The following is a 15,098-nucleotide window of genomic DNA, read 5'->3' as shown; positions in this document are numbered from 1 at the left end:
CCTTAAAGCAGTCTAATCATTTGCATAATTTTTTTTATCAGAATAATTGGTGTATGTCAGATTTAAGATAAAATTTAACATTTAATAAACAAATATTGAAAACATATTTCCTTCATGCTGATATATACATGTAAATTCAATGAAGGTTCAAACAATAAATTCTAATACTACTACCTTAAAGCAGTAACTAATGGTAACAAATGAGATTTTATTGAAAACCAGTGGTTCTCCAGCAGGTCTGGAAAACAACCAGGTTGGTCACAGCCTTAAAATGATTTAAATGTAGTTATATAACAATCTTAATAAAAATGCTACAGACATAATAATAAACTGACTTCAATAACGATATTTAAAAAATAATAAACTGGCAATATAAATGTACAGTTTCTGTTATGCCAATAAAGAAACTGAACTGAAATTGAAATGACACAGATGGCTGACCTCAGACAACACCAGACAAACCAGAACGGACTCTGAAATGGTATATCCAATGTTTATGAAAACGAGAGAATGACAACAGAGGAATGTTCCAGTCTCCTCAGAGGTCCAGACATTCAGTTTATAGGTGTGTACAACCATTCGTATTGTCATCCATTCAAATGTGTGTTAAACATGTCTTCTGAACACTCGTATCAGCACTCAACACCACTCCCTGCTTAATTAAGGTGGGATGTTTAGTGTTAAAACCAATTTACAGCTTTCAGGAAAGGTGTGACAGTAACACTTCTATAACACCACAAAGAGGGAAACCTTTAATTCCCACTCACATACACACACACACACACACACACACACACACACATACAGACCTCAGTTCCACTCCCTCAGAACAGAGACAGACCTCTAAGAATGTGCTAAAGAAATGCAGCGACATCTCCCATCCTCAAAATCAGCTCTATATATCTCTCTCCATCCTGTGGGTAAAAATAGGCACTTTCTTCTCACTTTTGCAAACTGGCACTTTTTGTCAAGGTTACCATGGCAGGCAAACTAGGGAGCTCAACTACCTTGAGGAACGCTAGGGCCCTGTCCTTATGCCCACTGATATCATTGCCACCATTACCCCTGGTCGAGCAAATTTGCATGATTGTTCTTTTATTCCTTTGTAGTCAGCTGAGAGTGCTATTACAGTTATTGCATATTGATTATGATAACCTGTGGCAGGCCTATATGATTCAAAGCTTCAGGCCTGAGTCGATCAATAGAGCATTAGGATTCTCCAGCATGTGTGACTTTTCCCAGATTGCATGTTGCAGAACTCATACCACAGATTGAGACACATGCAGACTTGGCATGCATTGAATAGAATGGAATATGCACCATTTGGTGGATGAATAAACATTATGAGTGTCCCATGAACATCGAATGAGAGCAGATATTTCAAACGAGAAGATGGGCTGGCCATTGGTCACTCTGTATTGGGGGATGTGGTGTAATTTGTGATTACACAGCCAGTTGTGTCATCCACTCCTGAGCTCTCAGTGCACCCCTCTGGAGTACACGCTTACAGCATGATGAAGCACGTGTCAAGGTCAGCCTGATGTGCTTTGGACGTACTCCAGCGCGTCTCTAATCACTCCGGGCCAGTGGAGTGCTCCTAGAGGCATGCTTATCAGAAAAACATTTCCGCTCTCCTTCGCTTTGTGTCTGGTCATCCCTTTTCTGACAAATGTCTTTTCTCTTCTCGGCTGACTTGATGCAATGGATTTGTTACACAGCAGCCTACACAAAGAGAAAAGTATGCCAACAATCCTTTGTGTAATTTTATAATACACTATGGTGGTGTCATAGTACAGTGACTGTATCAGATGGTAATGTCATTATATGTTTGTATACTGTGGGACTGAAGGATTACCATATCCATTTACATAGTATTCAGTGTATTTCTAAGAATTCCAATCAATAAATCAAAGGTGTAAATATGGCACCATGTCTAAAGACATTTATTTTAACCAGTGCTGTGGTAGTAGATACTGCCATACATTTAGGGTTTAGCCAGAGCATACTGCTTTAGCTGTCAGCTGTCTCTCTTATCTTTAGTTTCAAAAGGGCATTATGATTTTGTTAAAGTATGTGAGGGACAGGAATATCCCCGTCAAAATTAAGCATTTCCTACAAACAAGGAAAGGTGCAATGCATACCAGCTTTTCGTTTCGGAGCCGAGCGTTAGTATCGCTCTGCTAAACTGTGTTGTTGCCGCTGCCGCGATCTGGGGCTCGTTCTGGCAGCCGACAGACGAGAACCACTTCCGGCAAAAGCGGGTGGTTTGAGGGTCACAGTGGTGGCAAACCCCGCAGGGAACCAACCCTCTGGGGACCACCCCTCCTCTTGCACTTCCGATCCAGTGGAGCAACCCACGGAACACGCTGGGCCCTCTTCAAGGAGCGTACCAGCGGTATCCAATGGGACTCCCCAAGACCGGATGTCTATCTCAGCATCGGAGGGAGAGCTGTCGGATGACGATTCGGCTGTGCTGCCACCCTCTGGGATGGTGGCAAAGCCTGAGTTGGATCCCGAAGTGGCAGCTATGCTTTCCCAGGCCGCCGAGAGGGTAGGGCTCGAGTGGAATCCCCCACCGCTTCCCAAACCCTCGCGGCTGGATGATTGGTTTCTTGGGGTGGCGCGCGCTGGTTCTCAGCGCCCCACCCAGGGGCGGACTGGCCATCGGGAGCACCGGGACATTTCCCGGAGGCCTGATGGTCATTCTGGCCTGCCGGTTGCCGCTGTGCAGTTGATCAGGCTGACGTGCAATAGGCTGGTATGCAACTGCAAATTAATTGACGGTCTTATGAATATACGAATCAGGCGATCGCGGAATGAAAATGACACCACCACATGACCAAACATCAGCGAAGCACTGCCTAATTGGCTATATCCAGAGGCAGGCTTTGTCTTAGAAAATCGCGCAAAAAATGGAGCGCAAACGCAAAGGAGGAGCAGAGACGGAGAAAAGCCCTGGCCACAGATACAGCAAGTTGCTGCAAAATCCCAGCCATGTTCGCCAGTAAGGGAGCAGGTCGGTCAGAATTACGTTTATAGCCTATTTACACTGAAAAAACCGAACCGTTCAGTTCACCACCACACACGGTTCGACACGCGCTGGGACCGCTGTTCAACTTAAATTGACAAAGCATCTAATATTGTTTACTATAAATAACACGTAAAACAAACAGGGTTCAAATAATATATGTTTCTGTTGATGCATACGCATTCTGGATTCCCAGACATTACAACAACAGCGATGAAAAATACCTCTACAAATCATTCACTCTTGTTCAATACTAATAGAAAACTGTATCAGTGCATTCTCTTAAAGTGACAGTCTTTATATTAATCAAACTGCACCAACCAATAAATCACTCGCTGCTCTTGATTAAAAAGCTTTTTTTACATTAATAAAGAATAATCTTTAATTTATAGTCCAAAATGCAGTGCTGTTTTACATTTGATTATTCTAATTTCTGTACCTAAAAACTAATGTAAGACCTACCTAAAAAAAAAACCTGAAAGTCAGTTTATTTTATTTGTATCTTTACTCTGTTGTATTTATTTGTGCTGTTGCTTGTAGTTAGAATATTCTTAATAATACGATAATATATATATATATATATATATATATATATATATATATATATATATATATATATATATATATATAAATTGAAAGTGTAGTTTTTCCATAAACATAGCACATACAACTATACCGAAACCGTGACTCTAAAACCGTGAAACAAACCGAACCGTGAAAAAGTTGAACTGTTCCACCCTAATATTTACATAATCATTTGGCAGATGGACGCTTTCATTCAAAGCGACTCACAATAGATAAAATATATTATATATATATATATATATATATATATATATATATATATATATATATTACAAATGTATATAATGATAGATGTTTTGAAAAGGGAAACTTAATGACAAACTAGCACTCTGTTTTACATATGAGGATACAGTATTTTTTTTGTGCCAATATTGACTAGAAATTGATTTTCCATTTCTAGCCTACAATATGTAGCCTAGTGTACAATACTTATTTATTTTGAAGGTGACAAAGGAAGTAACAGTAGCACTAGTGCCTCAAGCGCTCCTGCTGTTGAACAAGAGAGGGTGGACAGTTCAGCTTTTGAGTCAGAGCAGGAAGCTTCAGGTAAAGTATAGTTTTGCTATAAGCAAAACTAAACATGCTGGCTATACTCTTAAATAAATATGTGCTTTTATGATTTATAAGGTCATCAGTAGTAGGACTGTGATCATTGGGACATACAATTGATGGCTGCATAATTAATATAAATTATTGAAAGTCCTGCTATGGCGTTACTGCAGGTGCACCAGGCTAAGGCACTCAAGGACCTGCACGAGGGTGGTCACAATCCAGCGCTTCTGGAAGAACTCCGAACCACCACTGACTTTGCGCTTCGAGCGACGAAGGTCACCACGAGTTTGCTGGGTCATGCGATGTCCACATTAGTGGTCCAGGAGCACCATTTTTAGATGGGTCTGGCAGACATGAGGGACACTGACAAGGTCCGGTTTCTCAATGCCCCTGTCTCAAAGGTCTCTTACGAGGCAAGCATGTGCTGGTCCGAATGGACAACACTGCAACCATTGCGTACATCAACCGACAAGGTGGTCTGTGCTCTCGTCGCATGTTGCAACTCGCCCGCCACCTCCTCCTTTGGAGTCAGAAGGTTCTGAGGTCACTTCGTGCCATTCACATTCCAGGTCTGCTCAATCGTACAGCCAATGAGCTGGTTCTAGGTGACCTACCCCAAGAGGTAGCGAACACCATCACTTCGGCAAGAGCACCGTCTACGAGACACGCTTATGCCTTGAAGTGGAACCTATTCGTCGAGTGGTGTTTTTCTCGGAGTTTTTCTTTGTCAGTTACGGAGGCCGGCAGAAGGGGAGTGCCGTCTCTAAGCAGAGGATGGCCCACTGGATTGTGGATGCCATAACCCTGGCTTATCAGGCTCAGGATGTGCCCTGCCCGTTCAGGTTGCGAGCTCGCTCAACTAGAAGTGTTGCATCCTCCTGGGCGCTGGCTCGTGGCGCCTCGCTGACAGATATTTGTAGAGCTGCGGGCTGGGCGACCCCTAACACGTTCACTAGGTTCTATAGCCGCAAGAAGAGGAGTTTTCACTGCATTCTCCAAGTTAGCGTTGTTTATTCATTGCTTGAGAGATGCTGCAACAATGTTCTTGAATTCGGCCACTATCTGTGATTCTCCACGGCATATGTTAAGTACTGTAGAAGACCGCAGTTCTTATTCATTCATTAATTATTTTTTGCTTGCATACATCTTCAAATATGCCGTGGAGAATCACAGAAAGTGACCGAATTAGGTTTTATTGTGGACTTTTTTTTTTATGGCAAGCGAAAATATATCGAAATTTGAATATCATTTTTATTTATCGAATAATTAGAGCAGAACGAATATTCGAATGTTCGACTATCCGTGCACTTTCCAGCTGAAAAATGGGGAGGAGCCGATGGGAGTCTGCCACCATTTTCAAATGAAATTTACAGTGAGGCAATCACAAATTTTTGTACAGTTTATGGAACTAAATAATTTTCCATGTGTTTTCCAGGACTGGAAAATTTTCCAGGTTTTCCAGGATTGAGGGAACTCTTAATGCACAAGAAGCATTTCGTATTATATTGAAAACGGCTGTGCTGCTTAATATCTTTGTATAAAAAATAAAAATAATAAAAGAACACATTATATAAATATAAATTTATGATATAAATATAAATATTTTGAAATATATATTACATATTATACTACTTAACTTAATTAATTAATCATTAAACAAAATATCAGATGGTTTGAATTTTGCATTAGTGAAAATGTTTATTTTCTAATCATGGTTTTGTTTTGCTTTAAAGTCGATTTATATCAACAAAAAAAAAATGTCTGTGAGAGACAAATCGGATGAGTCTTACATAGTAAATGTGTGTGTTTTATACTTTTTGAATATTGCTGACCTACCAACCCTTAATCAAAAACGCAATCACTCTTTAAGAGGACACAAGATCTAAGCTTCATCAGTGCTTATCAAACCCAGCAAATACAACTGTAATCAGGGCTTTGGTTAAAGAAATGAAGACAGTTATATGATACCCCCTGAACAATGAGGGTGGTATTTGACCAGATGACAGCTCTTCCTGGAAAAGCTTCTTCAATTGAGTGTTACTACGTGGAGTAACCGTTGCTATAATATGGTTGCTTTTGTCCTGTTCACAAAGTCATATTTACTTATTTACTCTTCCACCATGATCAACGATGAACCAGTTTATTTATTTATTTATTTATTTTTCATTTAGTGGATGTCAATTCTTCAAAATATCTTCATTTGTGTTACATAGAGGTAAGTGTGTCATACAGGTTTGAAATACTAAATGTAGAAACTAAAGACATTTTATTTTTGATTAAACTATCCCCCGGAAGTTGGTAGTTTTGATATAAAATTCATTGAAGCTTGGAAAACAATGACAGATCGGAGCAAACATCTGGATGGTCATGTTGAGAGCATTACTGCTGTCACTTTTCAAGACTGACAACAACCCCTGAAGAAAGGATTACAACCAATACATTCCAGTGCCAGGTTGTCACTTGTATTCAAGTATAACTAAAGACACATTGATCAAACTAAATCTAACTGAATTACCTGAGCTTTAGACTTATGAATTAACTAGTTCAATGTTTCTTCACCTAATAAAACCCCAGTCATTATGAGACAGTGGGATATGGAATTAGATTCTTCTGTCTCACCTCTCAACCTTTTCATGCTGTATTTTCTACCATTTCAGCTTTATACACTGATTAAGTGATCAGTCTCTCTCATACGGGACTCAGTTTCAATATGCCTCCGGGCTCTCTGCCAAATGCACATCCACCAACCCAACCCAACAATGACAACCATTCAATATTTACCTTAAGGCCCTGCTGGAACATGACCACTCAACAGTGTCTTTGTCAAGGCGGCCTTAGAGGAAAAGCTTAAATCGTAAGCTAATGCAGCAACATAAAAACTAAAATCAACCTTGATTGTGCCTTTGACACAGCTGCATACATTAGTAACAGTAGTTTCTGAGGAAAAAGTAAAATATATTTCAGAGTACATTTGCTATCTGAAGCTTTGACACTGTGGACGTGAAAGTGTATGCATTAGAGAAAAAGCACCGTTCTGCAGGAGATCAGAGACAAGAGTGGCTCTTTGTCTCACCTGAGCTGCCACAGTTTTAACTCATTTGTTTGGGCTGCACAAAAATGTTAAAACTACAAAAAGCATATAGTTGGCAAGCATTTGTTTACAACTAATGTACAATATTGCCTTAAATGTGTATAAAAAGAACTACATTTTGCAGAAATTTGAAATTAAGAAATTGTAGCCACTTAAAATAACTGTCCCAAGTGTACAAATGACTCATGTGGTACCATTGAGATTTTTATAATAAAATGTAGTTGTAAATGTAAAATGTAATTATATTATGTATTCTAGCAAACAATAAAAGCATTAATAGAAAAATGATACAAAAAATGGGGAAAAAAACCACAAGGACACCAATAATTTTCTCGCCTTTTAGGTTTTTATATTTTATGTTTACAAACTACAAAGAATCATACAGTTTCCATTTGAAGAAATAATGTTTCAAACACGGCTGATGGTTGCTACTATCTTTAGCATGTTTAGCCCCTCCCTTCCCATGTAAAATGAGACACCTAAAGTTAACTCTTTATTTCCTTAACTGCTGAATTAACATGCAATGCGAGGTATGTCACAGCAGTGTAGTAGTAAGTAACAGATCCGCACACCGAATAAGCTCCCATTCAAAAATGCTACATACTACTGTTACTGTTGCATACAGAACACTGTTTTTACATAACATATGAAATACAATACTAGGTAGTATATTGCGTAGCACACAGTATACTAGTATTATATTTCATTTCATTGTGTTTTCAATTTTTTCTCGTGACACACAGTAAAAGCAGTCAAGCGGTCGTGGTAAAGTATTGCCTTACAGCAGATATTCCCCCGGTGTTGCACAGTACTTTAAGATGTCAATCAGTGGACTGTGTGAAATGCTTGCTGGGAATCTTTCAGAAATGTGATACAATAACAGTATCTTGGATAAAAACTTAAGAGGCTTCATTTAATCTTCATGGTGCAGACAGCAATTTGTAACATCATGGAGTATGCATCACAGACCTGAAACTACAAACCCTGAATTACAGCCAGGGGATGAGGTTTGCAATACTTCTACTGTTTTTGTTTATTTGTTCTTTTTAGTCATTCTTCTTCCATGAGTTTTACCAGAGACAAACATTAAGCAAAACATCCCAAACAATATTTTTACATTTTTTGATTATTCAGAAGTTTTGTTGGACATCATCGTCGGAGGTATAACAGTGCTGTTCAAAGGCGCATACAGACACGAAAGAGGGAAGCGCACTGGTTAAAGGGAACAGACATTCACAAGATGAATGCTTGGGAGCAGAGTTTCAAAGCCGCACTTTTGGTGCTTAAAGGGGTTATATGATGTTGCTAAAAAGAACATTATTTTGTGTATTTGGTGTAATGAAATATGTTTACGTGGTTTAAGGTAAAAAAAAAAAAACATGATTTCCCACCTTCTGTATGTTACTGTTTCTCTTCTATGCCCCACCTTTCTGAAACATGTCAATTTATTAAAAAAAAAGCTCATTGGTCTGAAAAGCAAGGTGTGCTCTGATTGGCTAGCTATCCAATGCGTTGTGATTGGCTGAATACTTCAAGTGTGTGACAGAAATGTTACGCCATTTACTTACTATGAAACTGACGTGACATACAGCCAAGTATGGTGACCCATACTCAGAATTCGTGCTCTGCATTTAACCCATCCAAAGTGCACACACACAGCAGTGAACACACACACACTGTGAACACACACCCGGAGCAGTGGGCAGCCATTTATGCTGCAGCACCCAGGGAGCAGTTGGAGGTTCGGTGCCTTGCTCAAGAGCACCTAAGTCATGGTATTGCTGGCCCAAGTCTCGAACCCCCAACCCCTAGGGTTAGGAGTCAAACTCTCTAACCACTAGGCCACCGGCGGGACAAGACAAAAACAATAAAACCCATTACAAGCAAGCCATTTGTTGCATCAAGTGGGGATATAATTATGGATTATGGCTTATACTGTTTTTTTATGCGTTCTGTTGCATTGCGCCGCGTAAACATAAAACCATGTTTGTGATCAGAGAAACAACAAACAACAAGGATACTCTAAACCAGCGGTTCTCAATTCCAATCCTCGCGCCCCTCTGCTCTGCATTTTGTATGTCTCTCTTTGTTAACACACCTGATTCAAATAACCAGCTCATTAGAAGTGAGCTCCGTGCATGAACTGTGTTCAGATTGATATGGTTTCTACACAGTGTTCATTGCTCCCTACTCCCTGAGCAAAGGAAATCTGTTGAAGTTTATCATATACTTCGGTAAATAAATACAATTTAAATTTGCATCTCGCACACTTCAATGCACTTTGAATGGAAGATATAAGTTTGCTTCAAACTGAAATCATCGTGGAATATCCTGTGATGTCTTCTTCGCAGGGTACTTACGTTCAAATAGAACAAATGATGACAAGTGATAAGTTCCATTAAAAAAAACTTTGCTGGTATCGGATTGGATCGGTATCGGTAGATACTCAGAATTTTTGGTATGGGATCGGTTCTGAAAAAATTGTATCGTTGCATACCTAGCAATAAGTTGATATGTTTATATATAGTCCTACGTGTATGTTTGCACTTTGTCTGCACTGGAAGCTCCTGTTGCTAAAACAAATTTATTGTGTGTGTAAACATACTTAGCAATGAAGCTCTTTCTGACTTTTGACGACTTCTTACTAAACACACATCTCTCACTGATGGTACCCCAAGGAAGTCTTTATCTCTTCATTGCGTTGTCACTGCAGGCCATTCTGTTCTTCTATATGGGTTGAAAAATTTAACATTATTTCTTGCCGAAAGCCATTAGAGGGTCACAAACAATGTCAGTTTTGTTTCTATGCTCGGAAATTGTACCCATGTTATCAGATTATTGTAGACAAGCCTCTTTGCTTTCGAATTGTGTGCGTGCTGTAATGATGTCAATATTTTCTCTCTATTCATCTCTTTCTCTCTCGGCTTTCCAGTGACTACAGAGACTATTAGCTTACCATATCAAGCAGCATAAATGCAGCAGTTTGGGGAAGCGACTAACGAAAAAAACACTTATAGTTACAACATTTTACAGTAGTGTTACAGTAGTAACTGCAATAAAGCTTACATAGCATTGCAGTAATAAGCTAACTTTGCAGATGGGCAGATGCAGTGTGACAAAATGCTATAATTTACATTTTTTGTGGCATAATATTTTGCACATACATATTTGTAGCCATAAAAACAGAGGGCAATAAACACACTCTCCCAAACTCTCATCTCTTACATGTAGCCTTGGAATATCTGTTTTAGTTCACCCACAAAAATGAAAAATAATTTACTGATCATTTACTCACCCTTATGTTATTGTTCCACAGAAGAAATAAAGGAAAAAAGTCATACAATGAAAGAGGGTCAAATGTTGTTGTAAACCCTTAAAGCCTTTCAAGGCATTAGTAGAGCTTCAGAAATCGTTTGGCGTCTACAGAGGAATGTTTGAAATCACAGGGTGAATCAATGATAACAGTATTCATTTTTGGGTAAATTATGCAAAGCATGCTAAAACTGAAACTAACATTAGATGCTAACAAGTGTATACCTTTTTCATTTTGCTCAAAAAACTAAGAATTTCAACACCCACTCATATAAGCATGCTGGGAACTACAAATTTCTTGTCAAGTATCTGTTAATGCTAATATAAATGATATGAAGTATTCCCAACACGAAAAGCCCATTTCTGTTTCAAAAATGTATCTGGATTGCATGCAATTAAATTAAGTTGTAATAAGATTTTCAAGAATTGCGTTGCATGAATTCATTTTAAATAAGCGCACTAAACACTAAAGATGCCCTACATGATTACAGCCTGTTGGCTGCTGATGGTACGGCAACGAGTGCCAAAATTACAGGATGCCAACTTATGTAGAGCAACTCCATCCTACATGTTTTCAGTCGTGTTAGCAGTCTGCAAGAATCTGAGAACAAAACAGTGGTATCCATGCTTTGTCTCGCCACTTTCTAGTTTGACTGCACTTGTTTGCACTTGTTGCACTATGTTTGACGTTGCTACTGTTTTGCATTTGAATTTCACCTCAAGTATCTATAAATAATGTTTAGATATACTCTATAATTAGGCCATTTCTATAATGGTTATTCACAATTGTTTTGGCTGATAAGGTATTTTCCAACAGCAAATACCAGGTGCTTTCAGACACTGGCAGTTTCAAAATAATAACACATTCTATTTAAGGACCACATAACACACTGGAAAATATCTGTGACAAAGATGAAAAATTTAATCTAATTATATTTCATTCATATCTTTGTGTTGTGTGTGAAAAAACATATCCTTGTTTATAATTAAAAATAAAGTCCACTATTAAATTAGAGCGAAGTTTGCATTTTCCTGTCTTTTTTGATAATTCACTGAATTAAATTGCTTACAAATGAGTCTTTATTTTTCATGTTGAACTTGATGGATGCAAATCAAAAGTTTATTCATAATCAGTCATCAGTGCAAAAACAGCTTTACTTTATGTAATTAAAGTACCCCATTTTGCCACTTTTAAGGTTCCTAATATTGTTGTAGGGAGTCTCCTACAATAGGATTGCATGCAAGGTAAAAAAAAAAAATAGTTTTCTCAAAATATTAATTTAATATCACCTAATTTTCCAGTGATTCTCAAACGATTCGTTTGAAGCAGTTCTTCACTCTCTCCAAATCCCTCCTTTCTGTGAGCCTTCTCTGCCCTAATTGGTTAGAAGGCCCAGTCTGTTGTGATTATTCTACCGCGTACATCACGTGTAAAAAACGATCTACCCATTGCCACAGTTCCATATTTTGAACCCTTAATAAAAAATGTAAACATTGAAAAGTTGACATCCCTACTATGCTTTTCTGACTTTTATTTTTCTTCCTCTTTCTCTGTACAAGTGGATGGCTACATGGCTTCTGTTTGTACATAGATCTTTTGAACCGTGAATTGTGATTTGTTTCTGAAAATGAAATAAAATCTGAATAAAATGTAAACATCTATTATTTATCATACGTACAGGTTTTGATTCATCGGAGCCAGCTGGTCCAAATAAACTGGGTATTGAGCCATCTTTCAAGAGCAAGTGTTTTGTGAATCCTGTGTTGAACTCCCTGAGATTAGAGAAGCAACGGTCAGTAAAATTACGTGTTTGAGGGTGGGCCAAGTTGTTCACGGCGGGCCAACATAGGCCGAAATTATGCAAATATGTTACCCCATGACGTGTAGCCATCACAGAAGTGAGATTTGAAATACTAACGATTGTTTTAGACTGTAAAGAGTCGATTCTTTATTTTGGGAGTCTTTCTGCTTTACAACTTTGCAGATCGTTTACATTCACATTCAGCAACATTACACATTGCATGAAAGGCAATACTGGAAATGGCATAATAGGGACACTTTAAAAAAGCTAGTAATACATTGCAAATATGATTGGATCAGCCACAACTAAAACCATCATAAAATACCAGAAATACAAACAACGGTGGCCACAAATCAGCTGAATTCTAGGATTAGTCAAGTTTCGATGTTGTTTGGCAACTGAAATCAATCTATAACTACATCTTGTTTACACCACACACAGGCAGAGTGACGCAAACTACATAACTTCCATTACAATCAACCTCAATTGTCTGCAACTGCATGCAGAGTAGTTTTTAGCTTGATGTCAGATTTTTTAAAGAGATGTTTGTGTTTACTCCAATCGCCACAATGACAACGCATCACAAAACATAGCTGAAGGGCACCTGTGCCCTCTGTGTCTGTCCTATTCAATACCACACAAGAGTGGAAGACATTTCTTGGGCAGCCACCAACCAGCCAAAGCAAATACACAGTTATTTTACAGAGATGTAGGCCTACTTGTGTAAAATGATATTAAGTTAAATTCCCAAATGTTATCTTTTGCAGGACAGTCATGCTGGATAAAAGGTGACTTAGACGATTATAGAACAAAAAAAATGAGAAAAAGCATCAAGTGGGAAGAGTTTTAAAGGAATGGAATAATGATAAGCAAATGTTTGTCGAGGTGCAACAAGTTTTACCGTTAACCTTATATCCGCCTCCTTCGTTAACACCATCCGTTCCCAAACTTTCCCATACTGCCACCAAACAATATGTTAAATCAAACAAGACATTACAATGATTAAAGTGGGTGGATTTAAAAGGTAACTGAAGCCACCTCGCCTCTCTCACAGTTCAGTATTTACATTTAAACAACAAGCCTCAGGTGGATCGTTGTTTACTCTTCATGCATTATTTATAGTTCCTTGTTTTTAGTGGTTACAGGAAACTCACGGTGAACTTGCTGCCACCATTTACCATCGAATTTCAGTAGCACCACAAAAATGTTCTATTTGGAAACAAAGATGCATTTTATTTGTTGAGGCAAAGTATGTAGTGATTATTTTTATTATAGGCAATAACAGTCTGTTTGCTGTGCTTTGTCATTTCCAATGGCAGCCGAGCCATTTATACTATCAGTGTTTATGTTCGCAGTCATGTTTATGTATTGTTGAAGCAATTTATCTTCATAAAAAAGGGCTTTGTAAATAAGAAACGCTCCAATCGTGGATGTCTGTTATCTGCATGTTTGTACATTTCTTTACATCAAACAAGGGTTGACTGTGTGATGTAAACACATTACAAATGAACAAACGTGTTTCAGTCAAAGCCAAACACGTTTTTTCCATTGTAGTCTGTGTTTTTGCCAGTTTTGATATTGTCATTCTAATATTTACCACAACCAAATGGATAACCAAGAAAACCAAACACTGAGTCTGCCAATAACTCGTTTGAGGTCGTAAACGAGAGTGCACACGTTAATGTGAAAGTGACAGCAGCATTAAGAGCAGGATGTCCATTAAAAGAAAATGACATATTAGGCAATACATCAACAGAGTGCTTTAAAGATTTGTGAAGATGCCGTGGCATAATTAAAAGCACTGTCCATTAAATTATTAAAGTCATTGTGCCACAATTAAATTATGCTTGATTAAGCCGTACATTATGATTTAGGAGAGGGCAGGTGATCTTGCTGTGCTATTTTGCCTTTTCCTACTATATATAAACTTGTTTTGCTGGAAAGAAAATATCTAAGTGTTGGTATAAATCCATTTCAAGCATTTTCAGCACATAGACTGCATGGATGTTGACTCAAGAAGCTTACTCTCTTTTACCTGAGGCCTGTCTCACCTGAGGCAACACTGCAGGCATGAAAGAGCAGCAGATAAAAAATGTACAACAGTATGAAAGAATGGAGAACAGAATGGGTGGTTTGAATGGTTAGGTGTGAAGGCAGGAGAATAATATCTTCCTCCAGTACACATGCAGAAAAGAATGTGTGTTTTTGTGTTGAGCGGTTAGGTCAAGTTGACACAGCTTAAGTTCACTCAATAGTGCATATACATTCTTTCAGAATGAGACTTACAGTACTGGTCACACTGAGTCTATTGTAAGTTGTTTTGCATAATACACAATATAGAATGCAAACTCACATTCATCTGAAAAAATAACAACATGATTGAAAACTGTGTGTCTGAGTGAGTCCCTGTACAAATATGTAAGAGCTCAATTTTGAGATTTTAAGTATCAATATTGAGATTCAAACAAATATATTTTTTTAAGAAATTAATAATTTATTCAACAAGGACACATTGAGGTCACATCAGTGAATCCTGAAAAGTTTCCTGGTTTCACCAAAAATATTAAGCAACACAGATTTCAACATTAGTAATAATAATAAGAAATGTTTCTTGAGCACCAACTCAGCATATTAGAATGATTTCTGAAGGATCATGTGACGCTGAGTAACGGCTGGTGAAAATTCAGCTGTGCCATCACAGGAATAAATTAAAATTGCAAATATATTA

Source organism: Carassius carassius, chromosome 11 (assembly GCF_963082965.1).
Source record: "Carassius carassius chromosome 11, fCarCar2.1, whole genome shotgun sequence".
NCBI lineage: Eukaryota > Metazoa > Chordata > Actinopteri > Cypriniformes > Cyprinidae > Carassius > Carassius carassius.
This window is presented reverse-complemented; position numbering follows the sequence as displayed.